Here is a 13069-nt window from a genome sequence, read left to right on the forward strand (position 1 = left end):
TGGGGTTCTGCACAGACCAAGGGTTAACCCATGTGGAATTTATTGCAGGCTTGAGGCCTAACTGTGGTCATATGACTGAGAACAAGGAGTCAAATGAGGCATCGTAAAAGATTTCTGTGGTAAAAATCTCATTATGTTAATCAACGATAAATGAGACTACTGCTATTTCACATTATTATTCTTGTTCTGGCCCACCATGGCAAAATCATATACTTGTTATATGGACTCAGTCCTGCAGTACTTTTATAGACAAAATGTCCACTGAACACAAATGGGAGGTTTCCCTATGCTAGGCCTAAAGAACTGGGCCCCTAAGGCCCTGATCCTACAAAGACTTATGTATGCATATAACTATATTCATGTGAGTAGCCCTCACCAAGATTTCTCAGGCAAATAAAGTTACCTGTGTATAAGTCTCTGCAAGACGGAGACTGGGCACTTCTTGCCTGATCCTGTGCTGTGAATGGCAATGCTCCCATTGACTTCAGAGGTACAGGATCAGGACCTTAATGTATGGTGATGCCATAATATTCCAGCAAATATGGGAAAGGAGAATAATAAGATATATTTTCCTACTAACTCAAAAACTAAGAATACTTGATAAGATTGTACATTTACTTAATGAGAGAAAAATTGCACTGTTTGCTTAGTACTAATGATATAGAACTCATTTAAAAAATTATAAATGTCTATAAATCTTGGAACTTCCAGCTAAATGGCCACAGACTGGTCTCAATCCACCACACAATCAGGGCCAATCAGGGAGGGGAGGGGGGGCCAGGAGGGCCATTTGACCTGGGCCTCAAGCTCAAAGGGGGCCTCAAATTTAGAAACTTGTTAATTTTTAGGCATTTGATAAGTTTCGCAACTTGTTTTCATGCGCATCCCTATCAGACACACTCTCTCAGCTTAGAGCTGCAAATGTAAGCAAATAAGAGATGGGATTTGGTAAAAGACATAATTTTTTTGTTAACTGATATAGATTTTGTCACATTAAAGAGTTTAAAACGTTCATAAATATTGCGTATTTTTGTCAGTTTGCCTGCATCAGTGGCTTCAGGTGAACGGACCTTCAACATGTTGAAGCAGGTAAAGAACTATCACCATTCAACTATGGGACAAGAGCGTTTTAATGGACTCACCATGCTTAATATCAACTGTGATGTTGCACGAAAGCTAGATTTTTTCTCAATAATTAGTGCATTTGCACAGAAAAAGGCTAGAAAAGCATTTGTTAATTAAAAAAATATTCAAATTATGTCTCACTTTTTTTGGTGCCTTATTTTGTTTTCATGTGTTGTCATTTTTTATTTTAATTATGGCTAGGGGGCCTCAAAAGCTGGAAGTGGCCTGGGTCTCTCTGGACCTCTGAGAGGGTCTGCACACAATTTATTAATTCCACCATGGCTTGGGGGCAATGCGGAGGTTCCAATGAATTAAACAAATAACTTACAATAAGCCATTTTAGACACCAATCTTTCATGTGTTCATATATGTTTCAGTCACTTCTAGAACTATTGTAGGATATATTCCTTTTTTATCTAACCTATGTTGTATACTCCAAAAAAATGCATATCCAGTCATGATATATCGAATTCATGGCACTATTTATATTGTATATACCAGAATATTTTCTAAGACTAAAAATACAGCGTTTTTTCCCCATGTTATGTGTACATTGTATTGGTTTGTATTGCTTAGCAGCTAGCACAAACCCAATAAAAAATAAAAGCCAGTGGCATTTCACAGCTTGTACAAGGTAGCTGCTAGAGATTCCCAATGAATATCTAACGAGAGAGGAAAAGATTACTTAAAACAACAGTGTCAAATAATTTAGATCCATAACTTGACCTATAGTAAAATTATCATACTCTAGAAGCTGCTGTCCTGCAGCATCTAACTATCCGTTAAATACAAATTCCAACCTCATCACTGAGAAATTAATGTAACCACAACCATTTTTGTGGGGCACATAAAATAGTATGGTATGATTTCTCCTGCTGGCTAGCATTGCAGCAGCAGTCAAACAATAGGTCTAATCTTGCTCCTACTGAAGTGAGTTCTGTGAAGGCTGGACAGAACCCAGTATTCATGTTTATTCATCATTCTTTTCTTTTATATATGGCATGGATTTGTTTTTATACAACTAACCAGACACTGAACCCAGCTCTGTTCCCATGATTAAGGTCAAAGTTACTGATTTCACTGAAGGAAAGAATAAGCCTCTTATTTTAATAAAATAAAGCTATTGTTTAGTAAAGCATAACTTCTCACCTCGTCAGATATGCCGTGCTGCTCACAACACCACAAGATTGCCATCTGTGTTTATATTTTATAAATTATACATATTTCTTACATTTTGAGTAAAAATGTAACTTATGTGAAGTATACTTTGTTAATATTTCACTTTTTTAAAATATCTATAATAAAAATATATTTTTGAATATACACACAGTTCTGTGTGTGTTTGTGTATATATATATGTATGTGCATATATACATAGGCTTCAAAGGGTTAGACTTTTATCAATAAATGTTGATAAATGTCAATTTCATCGTACACACAAAATGATGAAATATATTTTCATCGATCATCTAAATTTACAGATAGGCAAAGTAAGAAAAATACTATTTGAGGACTTCTTAGAGTCGGATTTAAGGATATTTACTTTGTATATTTTTACATGTGATGCTGACAATTTGTGTTTTAATGGTTATAAAGCTTTATCAATCTACTGTCATTAAATAATTATTGTCTGACCCCTTCTATTGCCCAACCTCCCAAAACTTTCAAAATTTAAATGATAAAAATCAGAAAAAGTATTAAAAATAAACATCAATATTATCCATCAAAATTATTTTTATATCAAATTCTGCCAAGTCTATGTATACACACACATACGGGTTTGTGTGTGTGTGTGTGTTTGTAGACTTGGCAGAATTTGATTTATATAGATACAGGTACAGATATATAGATATAAAGTTTGCTACAATCAATGAGAAAAATTAGGAGTTACAGTCACTTTAAATATTTAAATTGTACTATCAACTTTAGTACTCAGTGGTTTTGTGAGATGGTCACATATTACTAGAAATTTGTGTGAGATCACCAATTCACTTCTCAGAGGACAACAACAGCCATCAAAAGGTAAGTCACTACCAACCGGATCCAAATTTGAATAGGTGACATGGAGCTGAAAGGCTTCAGATGCCCTTGCTTATCACTATTCATTCCTCTCCCTTTGTTAAAAGTATACTCCATTACATATAAAACTTCCTTAGTCCCTTAACAGCAATGGCTGCATATTATGTTTCACTCTCCATATTGTATTTCCTGGAGAGATGTTTTCCTACAGACATTCCTTTTTCTCTCAGGCCCCCCAACTAGTGGATAGCTTAACACAATTATGCTTCCCACTTTCCCAGGAAAATACAGGCTTTTCTGGAATTTAAATCTAAACTACCACCATCTGAAAAGCTGAAGTGTCACAATCTTCAAATGTTTAATATTGCCAATAATATAATGGATTATTCGTTAAGATACTGTGGGAGGGATTTTAAAGGCACAAAGGTGATCCTGAAAATCAATGACAGTTGGGTGACTAATTCCCTTTTGAACATCTCCCCTGTATGAGAAATATAACATAGTATATAAGCTATGAAACAAGGCAGTATACTGAGACTGTAACTACAAGGCTATTCATACCTTAAAGTATTTTTCCCCATCCATGGCTAAAAATGTAAGACATTCATATCTTTCTCTAAAAGACACTGATTTCCTCCTATTCTTCATGGTCCCAGATGAAGAAAAACAACGTGAAGGGGGTAAAAAAAGTAGGATGTCGTCACAAGACATTGATGAAAAGTACTATAGACTTTCCCAAATGCTGGACTAGAGAAGTAGGAAAAAAAACATTAGGTAGTGAATGAGGTCTAGCATAATAAACCAGAAATCAAAGCAGAGAGTAGAAAATACAATATGTCAGAAAAAAGATTGCTAAATGGATGATAAATAGGATGTTATTGTAGGTAAAACAGAGAGCCATAAAATGCAGAGCTTGAAAAATCCAATCACCCACTTGCTGAGGGTGAATGAATAGCTTTCCCACTGAGGTGTCATCAATTTCTAAGAAGTTTATTTTTTAAAATATGTTGTGTCTAATCCTTCTGGTATTAAGATACGTTTCCAAAGTGAACTAAATATAAACCACTGCAGTGCTGTCTTCCTAAGTCTGCAGCCCATTCCAGTGCCTTTGCTAATGCTCATCGCTTTCCAAACTGTAGCAGAGTATTGTTGTTATTCAGAACCCCTAAAGGTATCCATGAAATGGATAAGAATAGGTCTGTTTCACTGTTCAAGGGCTTGGGATACTATGAGCAGTAGCAGCAGACAAACATTGGAGCTATTCACTGGAGAGGAAGGAAGGCTCAAAAACAGAGGCGGGGGGCAGAGTAGCAGAGACTCAACCTTTCCCCCTTCAGTGCCAACTTGACATTCTTCCTCTGCTTCAGCAGGTGCCATATACTCCTGAGAGAGACAGAGCTTGAAACTGCAGCATGGGTGGAAACTTTGCTACCTATGGAAGCCATAGGAGGAGCAGTAATGAACAGGAAGAGAAAGGGACCTTCTGCCAGCCAAAGAAGTATCAATTGCACAACTGCACTAGCCTAATGGATATGGACAGGAACTGAAGCAAAACTTCTATGGCACCTGCTCAGGGTAGAAGCCAAAAACTGGGAACTGTCCCACCCAGAATAGGACTGAGAGTCAATATGATGTGAATGTCGGAGGAGTCAAACCAAATAAAGAAATGTGCATATGATAGCTATAGTTCAGCAGACAGATTACATGATGAAATGACAGTAAAACCAAGACAAACAGGATCCAATATGTCCTCCAAAACATGATTCAAAATTGAGGCACAAAATTAAAATAATATAGGAGTACAACAGAGACTGTACAGATGAAAAACACTGAATAAGGCCAACTATAAATGCTCCACACACAAAAAAAAAACACCCAAACCCCTTTTCTCACTAGAGTATATCCTGATGTGAGCCTAAGTTTTTGCATTCCTATTTACAGAACCTCCAGCTCCCACTCCACTTCCTGCTCCCACAATTCTCAACATTTTTGATTCTTCTGACTTTGCAGAAGTCCTTATATATTTTTTCTCACAGTGACAAAAATTTGTCCTCTTTATTTTAATGTATATTTTAGCATTTCAAGAACTCCCAAGCTACGACAAAGTTTGCCCTTCCCTAGAGAGAACTCACAGAAGCATATTTGCTTCCTATTAGGAATGTTTCCAGCTAGTTACTACAGCCAAGAAAACAGAACCTCTCTGGTATGAGCAAGGACAGGAGCATAAATATTTCAGGAATTGGCACTGCTAATGGAACAAGCAAATGCAAAAAACCAACAGGTGTGCCCCTGATATTTAGATAAATTTTATTTAATAAAAATCTGTGAATAGAGTAAAGGTTGGGTTTGCAAAATGCTGAGTGCCTCATGAACTGTGTTGAGCCATTCAGTCTGCACTCAGCACTATACAGGATCAGGCCCAAGTCCTTTTTTGCTTAATATTGTTTTACAGGGCTTGAAATGAGAATTATATCAACTTTGATGAAAGGATTGAACATGCATCTAGTTTCACTATAACTAAATACTTCTGTACTCCACAAAAATATAATTTGGTAACTTTCAGCAGCAATACTTAGTCAATCACGATAGTTATCCCTATACTTAGTTGGTCAGGGTCCAACTCAGACACACTGGCTCATAATAGATAGTATCTTACTCCAGAAGTGACACCACTGAAATCACCGAAGTTATCTATGCAGTATTCAACATGGAGGGCACTATTCAACATGAGTAAAGGTGGTAGGATCTTGCCCTTTTGTTGAGTCCTAGTTAAGTTTTAAATATATATATTCGTCCTCCCCCTACACCAGCTCTATACTCTTTCTGCTTTCTCTCGCCCAGTGCTCCTGCACTCCAAATGCAAACTCTGACATGATTTTAAATGACGTTTGTTGGTTCCTCAGCCAACAACAGTGTGGCTGGAAGCCAGAGGCAACGATCGCATTCGTTTTCAGAGAAACCAGATGTTGATAAAATTGTCATACTTTTCAGCAAGCTGATCTGCTTTGTGCCTGTCCGATCACCCATAGCTAGGGCCTACCAAATTCACAGCTGTGAAAAACGTGTCACGGACTGTAAAATCTGATCTCCCCAGTGAAAGCTGGTCTTTTGTGTACTTTTACTTTATACTACACAGATTTCACAGGGGAGACCAGCGTTTCCCAAATTGGGGGTCCTGACCCAAAAGAGTTAACAAACCACATCCAGCTCTCCAGGCAGTTATGCAAGTGGGGCGGGGGGGTTGCAATGTTCTTGTAGTGGGGATGCAGTATTGCCACGCTTACTTCTGCACAGCCTTCAGAACTGGGGGGCCAGAGAGCAGCGGCTGCTGGCCAGGTGCCTAGCTCTGAAGGCAGCACCCACCAGCAGCAGCACAGAAGTAAGGGTGGCAACGCTATACCATTCCACCTTTACTTCTGTTCTGCTGCCTTCAGAGTTAGGTCAGGACCCCTACATTTAAAACAACATGAAATTTCAGATTTAAATATCCGAAATCATGACACTTACAATTTTTAAAATCCTATGATCGTGAAATTGACCAAAAATGGCCCATGAATTTGGTAGGGCCCTACCAATAGCACCGCTGCTTCTGGAGGGCAAATTGCATTAAGGTTTCGCTGAGATTGTTTTTTATGGATTATTATTATTAGTTGGACCCATGGAGTTCAGATCTGGATACAAACTTTGCAACGTGTGTTTAGATTTGGGTTGCGGTTCAGCCCATTACAGAACCAGTGAACAACAGCCATTACTAAGGCAAAACCCCCATAGGAGCGAATAAGAGTTTGTCTGAAATGTTAGGCCCTTATTCTCCCATGGGAGGGGGGAATACATACCACATGGAAATTTCTGAGCTTTATATAAATGGGGAGTTGTGTGTGTTTGTTATGAATAAATGCTACAGAGTCCACCATACCTGGGATCTGAACGTTTCAAAAAGTTTGGAGGATAGTTTTGGTTCAGCCCATTACCCAGACAGGGTCTCTGGCCTCAGAGGTCTTACCCAGGCACGGCGGATCAGGGGAGTTATTTTGGGTGTATCCCTAGCGGTAGCTTTCCCTGGAACAGTTAACAAACCACATCCAGCTCTCCAGGCAGATAAACACCGCCCCCCTCCTACTTGCCCAGCAGAGAGGCAAATGCCCCCCTGCGCAGCAGAGCGGTTTTAAGCGGTTTTAAGCGATGGGGGCTCCCCTCCTTTTCTTCATTCCTTCAGCTGGAGGCAGGAGAAGCCACCCGGCTTCTCCTGCGAGATCTGGCCCAGGTCCCAAGCCCCCCTGGTGGGAAAGACGGCGCCACAGCCCCCCGAGAGCCGAGCAGGAGCTTCGCTGAAGGCCCTGGACGCCCTGCAGGGAGAGTAGGGCCCCGCAGCAGCCCCGCTGCCCCTCTTGGGGCGGACTCGGGGGTCCTGCGAAGGGAGCAGGGGCTCCATGCACAGGGCTCCGCGCCCACCACAGGGGCGGGGTAAGGCGCCCCGCGCGGCAGGCTCAGGGACTCCCAGGGCGCGGCGCGGGCTGTATCCCTTGGGGCCTGGGGCACTGTCCCGGGCTAGCACGCCCCAGCGCCTGTGCAGTGCCTTCCGGGTGGCCCGCAGCCTTGCACGAGCCCGGCCTAGCCGCCAGCCCCGGGCGAGGGGAGGAAGGAGCTGCTGAGTCTCCCAGCCGTTCGGGGGAGCTCAGCAGCCCGGCTGCTGGCTGGGAGCCGAGCCCGGCGGGGGGAGCGGCGCACTGAGGTCTCCCTGCTCCGAGCGAAGGAGCCTGAGCCTCCCTTGGGAGCTGCCAGAAGCCGCGGGCAGCGAACTCCCTTCCCCGCTGCCCCCGTGACTCCCTGGTGGGGAAGAGCCGCTCGCGATCGCAGGACACAGGCGCGGAGAGCCACACGCTGTTGGAGTAGTTTATTGGCAAGGGCTTCTGACTTCACACACAAAGCAGAGTTAAGTACCAGGCAGGAGGGCGTGTGCCAGCGCTCCGGGGCTCCTCAGCTTTAATCGGAGCTTTCGTGTTTGCACAGGAGCCTTCTCCCTGAGCCCTGTGCACTCAGCCTGGGGGGCAGGGAGAGCACAGCGCCGCACTCCCAGCCTGGCCCTGGCTTTCCCAAGGCTGCAGAGCAGTCAGTGTGGACAGCACACCGGAGAGAGAGAGAGAGAGAGAGAGAGGATCTGCTACGTGAAATTAACAAAACACAGAAGGAGCTGGACCAGAGGGACAAGGAAGAAGAGGCGTTTCTCTGAAGGAGAGAGAGAAGAGTAAGTGAAGTAACTGCACTGAGAACGGAGAGGAAGAAAGTTGGGGGAGGGGATTGTTTGTTTTAATTCTGCACCATCACTGCAAGGAGCCCTGGGAGGGAATGATTTACCTTCAGCCTCTATCGAAGACAGGAGGAGAGCTGCGCACAGAGCAGCAATTGCTGAAGACAGCCTGATCTTCATGTCTGCCCTGTGGGATCACAACAACATGAATGGATCTGTGATGATAAAAAGAAAGAGAATAAGCACGGGTTAGAGGATGTGGTGGGTGTATTCAGAAAACATGAAAAGAAGAGCCGCAGAGAGACCACTATGTTCCCTAACCCCCTTATCCCCAGCCTCCACCCACGGGACCAGGTTACAGCCTCTAGACTTGGAAGCCATCCAAACTTGACAGATCTGCATTACTAACCGGAGAGTCTAGCCTCACAATAATGTGCCTTTTGTTACTGGGCCCTTCGATCATGTTAATCAGACAAAAATTCAATTGTGGTATTAAATTCGAGTTAAATCCGATCACGGAAGTGGCGAGAAGATTCCTGCTTCTACATGTACAAAACCTAGACAGAGCTTCGTGACTTCATTCTCTAGTGTGAGGATGGCTAATTCAGAGGTCATTTTTGCCTTGAATCCACTAAAATGTCTCTTTCAGCTGGGGATTTTACTCGGCTCCTTTTTCATAATTGCTGAAGCACTTAGTTAACAGTATTTTAATGGTCTCAAGGCAGTTTGGAAATTGTAATAAAACTTTCTTTTGTTCTGCCTACAAATTTGCAAGTCTTCCTTTCTTTAAGGTCTGAAATAGATTACACAGAGTGTATGTAACACACAACTGAAACCCGACACGACCGCCTAAACCCTGATGTTTTAACATCTGATAATTCGTTTACACAATCTCAGGGGAAATCGCTTTACAGCGCTTGATAAAAGAAGACAAGAGAATGAACCACGCCATCGCAGCAGATTGTCTAGAAGCATATATGGGAACTAGAAAGATTTTTGTCCTTCCTAATTACAAGCAGCTGTACGTTTATAACCGTGTTTGCTCAGGGCTACACGTTTAGGGTCAGAACCAACAGTCATTACTAAGGCAAAACCCCCATAGGAGCGAATAGGAGTTTGTCTGAAATGTTAGGCCCTTATTCTCCCATGGGAGGCGGGAATACATACCACATGGAAATTTCTGAGCTTTATATAAATGGGGAGTTGAGTGTGTTTGTTATGAATAAATGCTACAGAGACCACCATAGGGTCGCCTGAGAGAGAAATCCACAAGCAATTAAGCAATATATTTTATCAAGAAGGTGCCAGGAGGAGCACAACGAAAGAAGGAGGGAAAATGCATACATCATTAGGCTAATAGCCCACAGAAAGAGCTCAGTAGTTCTGTGCTATCTAGAGAAGCAAACACAAGACATATTTCACTGGTGTAAAATGCTGACAAGAACCAACACTACCCTGCCCATCTGCTGGCACTGAACTTAAAAGTATACCGTGCTGCCTTATATTAAATTGCTTTTCTTAATTGCCTGACACCGCAAAAAATTACTTGGGCCTGGGAGCAAGTCGAGAACGAAAGCCTGTTTCAGAGTCTATCGCCCATATTTGGAGATAGGCTTATGCCTAAAATTTGAATCCTCGGCACTGACATAAGGATGAAAGTATATTGATAACTTCAAACGCATTCCACTGTTCTGCGTAGGGACGGGCAATTCTTGCAGCACATCCGCTAAAGAGCATTTGGTAACGGTCTTAAAAGCCTTTTAAACAAAACGTTAAAAGGACTTTTGTGCGTGAGGTTTTGTCTGGGCTTAGAGTGCCATCTTTTGAGCAGGAGCAAAAATGAACCATTTCAGCCAGACATGTGCTTTGCTGCCGCTGCCAGACTGGCATTCCTGGTCGATTTTTCCAAAAAATAAAACTTTTAATTTTTTTGTCGAAACATTTATTTGATTGCCTAGCAACACTTCATTCAACTTTCTGCTTTCAAACGTAAATGTCTTGACCCGCCTTTACGTGGGGGGAGGAATGCTCCTTTCACTTACTGTACTGAAATCAAAACAGATTGTCTTTGGACCAGGACCGAATTCTTAGCTTGGATCTCAGACAGTAACTTCAAAAGCTACCACAGACCTTGCACCGGTATCAGTTTGATCTCGATGTTATACCAACTCCACTCCGAAGACTAGCAAAAAGTCATTCCAAGCCTATGCAATCAACAACTTTTGTCACTTTCCCACACAAATAGCTGTCAGACAGTTCTAGATTGGAAACAAGGAGAAGCTACTTACAAGGGGCTGCACACACCAGGGGGGAGAGAGAGAGAAGATCCCGCCAAATGAAGGCAGCGCTAACGTGTCTTTAATACGGTCATCAAAGCTATTCAGAATAGACTTCTTAGTACGTTAAACAGATATGATCTCACGTGAGCAACCCACATTGAAATTATAAACTAATTTCATATTAGACCCAACTACTTCCAACATGTTTTAACCTGGGCATAGAATCATAGAATATCAGGGTTGGAAGGGACCTCAGGAGGTCATCTAGTCCAACCCCCTGCTCAGAGCAGGACAGATCCCCGACTAAATCATCCCAGCCAGGGCTTTGTCAAGCCTGACCTTAAAAACTTCTAGGGAAGGAGATTCCACCACCTCCCTAGGTAACGCATTCCAGTTTTTCACCATCTATCTATCTAATGTAGACACAGTCAGTCGCGGAGCGCCATCTCCAAAATACACCATTTAATGCGATTTGCTACAAAATCTTCACTTTTCCATACAGCTCATCAAAACAGCGAGCATCACGTATTCAGTGGGGAAAGCCACGAACAGTTTGCCACTCTTCCTGAGGGCTCAAGGAAACAGCAGCTCTCCTGCAGAATCGCCTACCATTCGCTAACAATGGTAGGTGTTTCCTCTTGCAGAGGCATTTCGCAGCTGCCGTCACCACAGGCGAGAAGGCTCCCCAGTTCATCGATCGCCTCCTCGCCCACGCCGGTCACTTCAATTTCATTTCTAAGCCTGACTCCTAGGTTGTGAAACACACACGCGCGTGCACACACACACACACACACACGACACCCCGTTCTAGTCCCCCTTCTGTCCTGTGCCATTAGCTGTCAGTGCATATACAGTGCATCAATCAGAAGCGTGTGTGTGTGAACGGCACCGAAAGGCAACAGGACTCCGAAGAGAGGAGGGAAGGGGATTCCCTCTGCTCTGCGCGCACACAGACCTTTAGTGGCAGCTGCCTGGTAGCGGGGTCGGTGGTGGGGCAGCTCCTGCGGCGGCGCCTGCAGCCCCAGCGGTAGGACCTGGAGAGAGGAGGAAGGGAGGAGGAGAGAGATGAGCTCCGGGGCACCTTGTGGAGGGAACAGCAAGTAGCAGGAGCAAAGGAGGAGGAGGAGCAGAAGCAGCGGCAATGACCGAGACGCCTGGGTTGCTGTAGCTCCCAACGTGAGGGGTGCGCCTGGGAGGACTTGCCTTCTCCGAGTGGGAAGAGCCTCTCCCCAATCTGCTCCTTAAGAGAGGGCTGTTCCCAACTCGCAATTTACTCTCGTAAGCGGTTACGAAACTGCAGGGAAGGTGGACAGCTGCCACCGGATGATATATGCGAGCCTCTCTCCTCCAGCAAGGGGATCTACTGCTGGAAACTTGCGCATACTTCGCAACATTCCTAAGGCATGAGGAGGGCGAGCGCCGCAGCAGCAGTGCCCTGGGCGGGGAAGGGGGCAGGGGCCGGCGTGCCAAGGCCAGACGGATCTCTGTCTCCTCCGCTTGGGAGCCAAGCTGCAGCCGGATCAGGTTTCCCTGGCGGAGGCGAGGACGATTTTTCAAACTGGGGAACACTGGGAAGGGGGGGGGGGGAAGACGACACCAAAAACCTTAATCGAACCGCGTTAGGTGGCGGGGACACTGATTCTGGGCGGCCGGAGGGGGATCGCTGCCCGGTCCAGGGCGCAGATTGAATTAGGTTAGAAAGTCTCCAGCAACTAACTGTCTATTTCAAGTGGGTCCTTTTCCTGCACTGGTGGTTTTACGATACTGCCAGTGATTGAGGCCATTTGCAGAGACGAAAAAAAGAACCCCTCGGCTGAGTACAAAGCGTGGCGCTAGCGACGGTTGTCGCAATCTGCCCTTTACACACAATACAAGCACATGCCCGCTAGGGCTTGGCAAAGGACAGCGGGGCGCGCAGCGAGAAGGCGCTAGATTATCAGCCCGATCAAAGGAAAGTCAAACGTGCAGCGTGCCAAGAAAGAAGAGGGGAAACACTTTGAAGAAGCGCCCTGGCTACCAGCATGTGTGCTGGATTAGTCACCCCTGCTGCAGAGATGTATTGTTGTAAACACAACACACAACAGAGCCTCGAGCTGACAGAATCTAACTAGATGGAAAGGGGACATGGAGGATCCATTGTTGGGGAGGGAGGGCAGAATAAGAGAAAACGAACTGAACCTAAATGAAAGGATACATCTTCCCAATCCAGCCTCCCTATCTCCCCCCGCCACCGCACACCCCGCCCTGCCCCCTCCGCTTTCAACCCCTTCACTTATTATCCAGCCTAAATGTCTGCCACTCGCCCCAGGCGAGGGGAAAGTTGTAAGGGAATAGCTCGGGGGGGGGGGGCGCAGACACCATGGCACAGAGATTCGGAGCTCGGCCAGCCCATCGCTAC

General features: G+C 44.4%; 1 long non-coding RNA gene across 1 annotated transcript; it reads right to left on the bottom strand.

The window, feature by feature from the left end:
- Positions 1-7883: 7883 nt before the first annotated feature.
- Positions 7884-11832, bottom strand: LOC141984697 (uncharacterized). The gene is made up of 3 exons (XR_012638785.1): positions 11627-11832; positions 8500-8607; positions 7884-8370 (listed from the first exon to the last, which is right to left on the bottom strand). It is a non-coding gene; the product is annotated as an uncharacterized LOC141984697 (long non-coding RNA).
- Positions 11833-13069: the final 1237 nt, after the last annotated feature.

This window comes from Natator depressus, chromosome 3, assembly GCF_965152275.1.
Source record: "Natator depressus isolate rNatDep1 chromosome 3, rNatDep2.hap1, whole genome shotgun sequence".
In the NCBI taxonomy this organism is placed as follows: domain Eukaryota; kingdom Metazoa; phylum Chordata; order Testudines; family Cheloniidae; genus Natator; species Natator depressus.